This window comes from Loxodonta africana, chromosome X, assembly GCF_030014295.1.
Source record: "Loxodonta africana isolate mLoxAfr1 chromosome X, mLoxAfr1.hap2, whole genome shotgun sequence".
NCBI lineage: Eukaryota > Metazoa > Chordata > Mammalia > Proboscidea > Elephantidae > Loxodonta > Loxodonta africana.
The window spans coordinates 57,620,818-57,630,756 of record NC_087369.1 but is presented as its reverse complement, the minus strand read 5'-3'; positions in this window follow the sequence as shown (position 1 = coordinate 57,630,756).

The following is a 9,939-nucleotide window of genomic DNA, read 5'->3' as shown; positions in this document are numbered from 1 at the left end:
GCAGGCCACCTCCTTCAGTCCTGCCCCCTCAGAATCCTCTAAGGCCCTGTCCTTCCTTTCTTCCAGGCCCCATACCCCTGTATTTCCAGGTTTTACCCTGATCCTATCAAGCTCTGTCCTCTAGGCCTTTCCCATTCCTTAAGCACCAGGCTCCCCCGCCCCCCAGTCTCCACACCTTCCTGTCTCAAGGCCTGACCTCCAGGCGACTCCCTTTCTGGCTCACCCCTTCCTCTTTCAGCACTGCCCTCCATGGCTTCTTTCAGGCACTTTTTCCTTTATATATAGACTCAGGCTTCTTTAAGGAGTTCTGGTGGTGCAGTAGTTAAACGTACAGCTGCTAACCGGAAGGTCGGAGATTCCAACCCACCGAGTGACAACAGTGGGCGAAAGACCTAGCGATCTGCTTCCACAAAGATTACAGTCTAGAAAACCCTACGGGGCAGTTCTCTGTCATAGACTTGCTATGAGAATCAACCTGAGGGCACCTAAGGACAATAGGGAAACCCTGGTGGCATAGTGGTTAAGAGCTAAGGCTGCTAACCGAAAGGTCAACAGTTCGAATCCACCAAGATTGCCCTGCAAAATATGGGGCAGTTCTCTTCTGTCCTATAGGGTCACAATGAGTCGGAATCGACTGGATGGCAATGGGTTTGGTTTTTTTGTTTTTAAGTAAAACAGGCTCCTCTAAGGCCCCATCCCTATGGGCTCTGCTCCTGTAGGTCCCTGACTCGGCAACCTCTAGACCCTAAAAAAAAAAAAAAAACTCATTGCTGTCTTTCAATTCTGACAGCAATCTTGTAGGACAGAGTAGAATTGCCCCATAGGCTTTCCACGGCTGTAATCTTTAGGAAGCAGACTGCCACATCTTTCTCACCCTGAGCATTACCCTCCAACCTTTTGGTTAGCAGCCAAGAGCTTTAACCACTGCGCCACTAGGCTCGTTCTATCTTGACCTTATTTCTGCCCATTTTCAGACCTTGCCCCCCCCCTTTTTTTTTTTAGACCCTGCCCCTTCAGGCACCGCTGTGCTCTGCTCTCTCGCCCCAGGTTCACAGTTTCAGGTTTTGGAGGGTGGTTGGACCTGTAGGGCCTTGGAGTGATTCTGGGTGGCTTAGCTGCTGGTGGCAGTGTTCAGGGCCTCCTCCTGTTCTGGCTCGGGCTGCCGCAGCCCAGAAGGGCTGGGGCTAGGGGGGACCCGAGTCACAGAGGAGGGAAGGGATCAGCACGAAGTTTAGAACCAAAGCAACTGGGCTTCTTCGGCAAGAGTTGTAGGGCAGCTTTGGACTGTGGGTGGGGCTCTGTGTAGGACTGGTGTCAATGGCATCACCTGACAGCAACCTGCTCCTATTTGGGTTTGGGCCGCTGGGAGTCGTCCATCTCTCTGAAGCTGGGGCCAGGGTGAACCTAGGCCTTGAGCCCCCTGGTTCTCTTCCTAAGAGTAGGGACTGGGTGGAGGTCAGACCCCATTTGGTGGGGGAGGGACGACAGAGGTGGGGAGAAGGTGAGAGTGAGACAAATGAAGTAGTGAAAATGTTTTTTTCTTTAGTGCTTTAATATTAGGGAGAATATGTTTTCTCATTTGTTTTAATATAACTATAAGCTGTGATTAATCTCTAGTCCTTGGAAAATGGTGCAGGCTCTGTTCAAAATATAGCTGAGCAGCCTGTTCCCCTCTTAAACATAACAAACACCCTAATACCTTAAGACATATTTTCCCTTATTCGAAATAGGCAATTGAGAGCTTGACATGGCTAATGCCATAATGATGCTCTAAGTAATCTCTGAACATTTTTTTAATTGCACCAGCTGCACCAGTCTCCTCTGAAGGGGTGCGGAGCTATCTCAGCTCCTGTGGCTTTAATGTCTCCTTTGTTGTCTTGAGAAACAGCCTTCAGCCTCCAAACCGACAAGAAGGTTTGCTTTCTTGCTCCCTATCTCAGCCGCAGCGGACTTGGCAAAACAGCCCCACTAGCCGAGAGATTCTTATGAGAGTTTTTCAGCCTGTCATAAATACACTGATTAGAGTCCAGGTGCCTGACATGTTTAGTTTAGTAAAGAGTTTTTGTAGTTGTTTTGTGACGTATAAGACTGTCTGTAGACTACGTGCTCAAAACATTAAGTAACTGTGATCTTTTCCGTATAAAACCTTCCCATCAACCCTTTAGGGCAGACAGAATTTGGGAGAAATTTAACCCCCTCTGTCTCTTGAATACTGGTATTCAATAAAGCCTTCTTACTGCTTACCTCCTCCTGTCTCAGTATTGGCTTTGCGGCAGGCGGCTCAAACCCGCAATTTGCGATAACAGAAATAGAAATGGAGAGAGGGATGGAGGTGGACAGAGAAAGGGAGAGACAAAGATGAGAGAACCTGGGAGATATACATATTGTCACATAGGGAGATTGTAATGGAGACAGGAAAGACACATACGAGAGATAGGAGGAAAGATGCAAAGAGAAAGAGCAGAGACACTAAGAGAATGAGAAGTTGTGGAAGGGCCAGAAATGCAGGTAGAAAGATGGGAAGACACTCAGCGGCAGATGGAGGCAAATGAAGGAGAGAAGGCAAGGAGACTGGTTCCATGGTGGCCTGGAGAGTTGTGAGCTGGGCTGAGGGGCTAGATCAGGCCTCCTCAGCCCACCTGCCTGCTTACCTTCTAGGTTGAAGGGGCTGGGGGAGGCAGAGAGATGCCTGACCTGCATCCCTTCTCTGGCGCTTTCCTTCTCTTCTATCTCTCATCTATAATTTAATCCCACCTGCTTCTAACAAGAATGTTCGTGGCTCTCCCTCAGGTCCTTCTTTCCTGCCTTCATCCCCATTTCCTCTCTGGCTCTGTCTTGATCTGTGTCTCAGCCCCCTCCTCATTTCTCTGCTTTGATCTCCCTGGCAGGTAGTTCCCACACTTCCTGTGGCTCCTTGGTTTGCCATCTCTGTGACCTCAGGGGAAGGGGGGGTAAGAAGTTAGAATCAGGGAGGAACAAGGGGACCCAGCCCTGACAGTAGGGTTGGGGATCACCCTATCCACTGCCTCAGGGAGAGACTCCAAGAGGCTGGGGAGAGACAGAGATGGGGAAATCAAAGACAGGCAGAAGAGAGAGTGATGTAAAGGAAGAGAGATAGATTGAGAGAATTTAAAAGCAATGGAAGTTTCTCTGGCAGAGAGACATAAAAAACATAGATATCAAGAAAAAGAGAAGCCAGGGTGTACAGAGATGCAGATAAAAGAGAATCCAAGAAAAAGATAGTTATATGACAAGTAACAAAGACAGGAAAAGATACATAGAATAGACATGAAAAGGAGGCAGAGACCAAAATTCAGAGAGATTCAGAGGGGTAGAGAGAGTCAAAATGAGAAAAAGCAAGAAAGAGACAGAGGTGAGAACGAGATAGAGCAGAGAAAGTGAGAGAGGCAAGAGTTGAGAAAACAGAAAAGGAAAGAGAGTTGAGAGAGCTGAGAAACACTGCTGAGTTTTCCTATTCTCTTCAATGGCAGTTGGACAACGGGCAGGATGGGCAGGGTAGTTCTGACACCGCTGTGCCCTTCCCCCTGTCATCTAGGTGGGCAGGAGGGCCACCTCTCCTGGGAATACATACTTAGAGATTGACGTCCTGACTTTGGGAACTGGGAATCACCTCAACAGGCCTGTTTAGGGCCAACCTCTGAAGCTGGCAAATGGGGATCACCTCTGCAGTGTCAATGAATTACAAGCATATGGCTATGTCTGTTCTGAGGTGGCAGAGAAACCTTCCTTTAGTTATCCTCATTGTTATTAGGTACCGTCCGGTTGGTTCTGACTCATAGCTAACCTCTGCACAATGGAACAAAACACTGCCAGGTCCTTGCACCATCCTCACAATCATTGTTATGCTTGAGCCCATCGTTGTACCTGCTGTGACAGTCCATCTCATTGAGGGTTTTCCTCTTTTTTGTTGACTTTCTACTTTAACAAACATGATGTCCTTCTCCAGGGATTGGTCCCTCCTGATAATATGTCCAATGTACATGAGATGAAGTCTCTCCATCCTTGCTTCTAAGGGATATTCTGGCTGTACTTCTTCCAATACAGATTTGTTTGTTTTTCTGGCAACTAATTTTTTTTTTTTTAATTTTTGACTGCTGCTTCCATGGGCATTAATTGTGGATCCAAGTAAAATGAAATCCTGGACAGCTTCAATATTTTCTTCATTTATCATTACGTTACCTATTGGTCCGGTTGCAAGAATTTTTGTTTTCTTTATGTTGAAGTGTAATCCATATTGAAGACTAGTCTTTGACCTTCCTACGTAAGTGCTTCAAGTCCTCTTCGTTTTCAGCAAGCAAGGTTGTATCATCTGTGTATTGCAGGTTGTTAATGAGTCTTCCTCCAATCCTGATGCCGTGATCTTCTTCATATAGTCCAGCTTCTCAGATTATTTGCTCAGCATACAGATCATATAAGTATGGTGAAAGGATACAACCCTGATGCACACCTTTCCTGATTTTAAATCACACACTATCCCCTTGTTCTGTTTGAACGACTGCCTCTTGGTCTATGTACAGGCTCCTCATGAGCACAGCTAAGTGTTCTGGAATTCTCATTCTTTGCAATGTTATCCATAATTTGTTACGATCCACATAGTCTAATGCCTTTGCAGTCAATAAAACACGGGGAAACATCTTTCTGGTATTCTCTACTTTCAGCAAAGATCCATCTGACATCAGCAATGATATCCCTCATTCTACACCCTCTTCTGAATCTGGCTTGAATTTCTGGCAGTTCTTTGTTGATGTACTTACTGCTGTAACCATTTTTTAATTCTCCTCAGCAAAATTTTACTTGCATGTGATTTTAATGATATTGTTCAATAATTTCTGCATTCAGTTGGATCACCTTTCTTTTGAATGGGTACAAATATGGATCTCTTCCAGTTGGTTGGCCAGGTAGCTGTCTTCCAAATTTCTTGGCATAGACAACTGAGTGTTTCCAGCTCAGGCTGCTAACGAAAAGGTTGGCAGTTTGAATCCTCCAGCCGCTCCTTGGAAACCCTATGGGGCAGTTCTACTCTGTCCTAGAGTGTCGCTATCAGTCAGTGTTGACTCAATGGCAGTGGGTTTTTTTTGTTTGTTTAATAAGGTAGACCACTTAATACAACTATTATTCAAAGTTACACACCAACCACTAGTCCCAAAGATGAAGAAATTGAAGATTTTTTACCAACCTCTGCAGTCGGAAATTTACTGAATATGCAATCAAGATGCACTGATAATTACTGGTGATTGGAATGCGAAAGTTGGAAACAAAGAAGAAGGATCAATAGTTGGGAAATACGGCTTCGGTGACAGAAATGACGCTGAAGAGCACATGATACAATTTTGCAAGACCAATGACTTGTTCATTGCAAATATTTCTTTTCAACAACATAAACAGTGACTATACACATGGACTCCATCAGATAGAATACACAGGAATCAAGTTGACTACATATGTGGAAGGAGATGAGGGGGAAGCTCAATATCATCAGTTGGAACAAGGTCAGGGACCCACTGTGGAATAGACAATTGCTCACATGCAAGTTCAAGTTAAAGCTGAATAAAATTAAAACAAGTCCACAAAAGCAAAAATATGACCTTGAGGGTGGGTATATCCCATCTGAATTTAGAGACCATCTGAATAATAGATCTGACGCATCGAACACTAATGACTGAAGACCAGATGAGTTGTGGGATGACATAAAGAACATCATATGTGAAGAAAGCAAGAGGTCATTAAAAAGACAGGAAACAAGCAAATGTTTCTAGTGCCCCTGGGGAGCACAGAAGTATCCTGTAGCCAGTGATAAACCAGAAGCATCATGCAATATCAACCAATTCTTTTTGGTACAGTGACTGTGTATTCTTTGAACTGATGGTGTTGAAGGAAGAAGCCCAACACCTTAGAACCTAAGGTCAACACCTTAGAACCATACAGGACTTAGCACATCTCAGAAGATGTGTTTGTGAACAAATAACCTCCAAGGACAGTCCACTCCCCTGTGCCCACTCCCCAGAAGTTAGATTGCAGCTTGGAGAAACTGAGAGGTGTACATACTGAAGTCACAGAAGAAATTGGGTTAGGTGGGGCAGATGGTAAAGGAATTGAGATTTCATTTTGTAAAAGGAAAATGTAATATGCTGGTTATTTCATTGAAAAAAAAAAAAGTAATCTCCTTTACCCCTATCCTTTGTATTTTGCAATAAAAATTTAGTGCCATAGACCTAATTGTTTTTTCTTATGCTCACTAAATAAGATTCCAGGGCTCAGCCTTAAGAGTGATTGTCTTTATAATTAACTAAAGGAAAGAAAGAAAAGACCAAAATGGATGTCAGAGGAGACTCTGAAACTTGCTCTTGAATGTAGAGTAGCTAAAGCAAGTGGAAGAAATGATGAAGTAAAAGAGCTGAACAGAACGTTTCAAAGGGCTGCTTGAGAAGACAAAGTAAAGTATTATAATGAAATGTGCAAAGGCCTAGAGTTAGAAAACTAAAAGGGAACAACATGCTCAGCATTTCTCAAGCTGAAAGAACCAAAGAAAAAATTCAAGCCTCAAGTTGCAATACTGAAGGATTCTATGGGAAAAATATTAAATGACATAGGAAGCATCAAAAGAAGGTGGAAAGAATACACAGTCACTGTACCAAAAAGAATTGGTTGATATTCAACCATTTCAGAAGGGAGCATATGATCCAGAACTGATGGTGTTGAAGGAAGAAGCCCAAGCTGCACTGAAAGCATTCGCCAAAAACAAGGCTCCAGGAATTGACAGAATAGCAATTGAGTTGTTTCAACAAACTAATGCAGTGCTGGAGGTGTACCCAGCGGCACCACAAAAGAAAGGCCTGGCAATCTGCTTCCATAAAGATTACAGCCAAGAAAACGCTATGGAGCAGTTCTACTCATGGGGTTGCCATGAGTCAGGATCAACTTGACGGCAGTGGTTTTGGTTTTTGGTTCATTATATAGTAAAAGAATAAAAATATGCAAGGGAATGATCGACAATAAATTCAGGATTGTGGTTACCTCAGAGGGAGGGAGGATGATGGGATTGGGTAGGGGAACCTAGGTGGGTTCAACTGGAGCCGAAATATTTTTTTTTCTTAAAACTAAACTTGAGGAAATTGGTAAAAGATTTGTTGGAGTGAGAGTTTACAGGTATTCATTTTTTATTCTTCATTATTGTGTTTGAAGTATTTAATAATTGAAGAGATTGAAAATAATCCTACTGCTGTTAAATTCCATTTATAGATTAATTTGGGGGACACACTTATCCACTGTTGTTTCTTCACATCTGGAACATGTCTCCCCATTTATAGGTCATCTTTCTTCAGTAAAAATGTACAGAGCCCACACTTTCCTTGTTAGGTTTATTCATAGGAAGTTGATGGACTTTGTTACCATAACCAACACTATCATTTTTTATTACAATTTGTAATTTTAGGTATATGTATAGGCAATCTATTTATCTTTGTATTTTGTAATCCTTCTTGTGTCTAGTTACCTTGCTCACGTCTCTAATTATTAGATCGAAGAGATTTTTAGATGATTCTCTTGTATTTTTTTAAGCAAATAATGTCAGTACACTTCATCCAAAGACAGTAAGAAGCATACCATAGTTGAACAAAGTTGGGTATATAGTCATTGCCATGAAGGAGAATATACATCATGGGAAAATGTGGGGGTATCTTAGTAAAAAGATGTTGTTAGAAAAGACTTATTACAGGATTTGGGCTTGTGTTAGATGATTTCAGGAATGGTTAAAGGAAGCAGAACTTTGCTCTGGACTCTATGTTGTCAGGAAGCGGGGGTAATTCTGTGATCGAGTATCTGAATAATCTTTATCTAGAAGGCAAGAGGAATGAAGTGAGGCTAAAACTGTAAATGGCAAAGAAGCAGCAGTCACTTAAATTAGCCAGAATGTTTGGTGATCATCTTGCAGAGGCAGGATGGACCTCCCCCCCTCCCCCCGCCACCCAAAATTTGGTTTGGATATCAAGACTGATGATGCCACACATGCAACATGAGAGTATGAAAAAGTTTATTACTCACATACTGAGACCTTCTGGGGGAGAGCAGTGCAGGCTCCCAACTGCGTGATGAAAACGGCCTGAGAGCAGGGAAAGGAGACGAGGTTGGGGTTTTATTGTGGTTAGACGGTGGGGCCAGGGTGAGGGTTCCCACTCGCCCAGTGGGGCTTGCGTGGTTTGTGCTTCCTGCCGGTGCCAAAGGAGGGAGCACCTGGGCTTTCTTATCAGCTTGCCCGAATGTAGGGGGGAAGGGAGAAGGATAAGACTTCAAAATTGTCAGCAGACAAACATAAAAAATGGAGTCAAACTCTATTACAGTCAGATGAAGCCAGGCTGCCTGACATTATTCTATGGTATTCTGATCTTCACCATTGCCAAGATTTTGCTGATCTGGAGGTGGCTCAGAGAAAGTGGTATGTAGTAGGACTAGGGAGTCCCTGGGTAGTATAAAGGGTTAATGTACTCAGCTGCTCTAAAAGGTTGGAGGTTCAAGACCACGCAGAGGAGTCTCAGAAGAAAGGCCTGGCGATCTACTTCTGAAAACTCAGCCATTGAAAATCCTATGGATCGTAGCTCTACTGTGACACACATGAGTAAACGTCAGAGTTTACTCAACGGCAACTGGTTAGTAGGACTAGGTAGGGTTAGTCTCTCACACTCCGTTTGTTATAGGGTGGGTTGTTGAATCCTCTGATGTGACAGTGGCTGCACAGTAGCATTTAAAATTCTGGACAAAATACATTGGCCAAATGTGACATAGGCAATTACCAGGAACAGGATGATTATTTGGTCTTGTAATGGACCCCAAAGACAGGGGCCTAGATTACTAGACCCATACAAGGAAACAAGGCCCAAAGTCCAGGTGGTCTGTTTTAGAGATTCAGATGGCTTTTGCTTTTAGACTCATCAAAGGCTGTTCTACTTGACCTGTGTAGTATTTATATAGGTGCAGCAATAAGTATTTGTTAAGGCACAAACTCCCCCTTGACTATTAAATGGAAATCAAGAGTTAGGCAATTGTTCGTGACAACTCTGGCTAATGAATCGAAATTTAAACTGTTTTGTTATGCTTCTAGAGTAGAAGTTACATCATTTGTGACATCTACCAGGGTCAGAGGAAACCCTGGTGGCTTAGTGGCTAAGTGCTATGGCTGCTAATCAAAAGGTCAGCACTTCGAATCCACCAGCCACTCCTTGGAAACTCTGGGGCAGTTCTACTCTGTCCTATAGGGTCGCTATTTAAGTTGAAATCGACTCGATGGCAGTGGGTTTGGATTTTTTTTGTTACCCAGGTCAGAGACGAGTTTTGGACCACCTTTTCTAATTGACTCGATGGCACTGGGTGGGGGGGGTTCCAATTGTATTATCCCCTCTGTGGGAATTGCAGCTCACGTGAAGTCAATTCTCCCAGTAGGGAGTTCTGAGCAGCCCATGCTTGCCTCATTTTGGGTATCCTCAGGGAAACATGGACCATGGGAGGGGTGGTCATTTTAAGTATCTTAATGTCTCTAATAACTACCCTGAATATACAAGGTAAGTTAGAGAGCAACAGGCAGGGGTAAGCCTGATGTCTACATAAGTAGCAGTAAGTATCTTAGTGGAGCACAGACTACCATAGGTGTATGTGTCATTTATCACAGCAGGAACTAGCCAATTTGTATCCCTCCAGATGGGCAGATAATTGAGTTGAGTTAAATAGTAGCAGCAAACCAGGCTGAAGTGTCTCTGAAAAGAAGAGTATTGTAGCCAAGCATAGCCCCAATGTTAGTTAACATTTCCATGGGCGAGGCCCTGCTTGTAGGGTTGTAATAATCTCAACAGAAGCACTTTATGAGGTCAAGGTCCAAATTTTAAAAAGCATTTTATTGTATTTTTGGTGAAAATATACATGTAAGGTCCA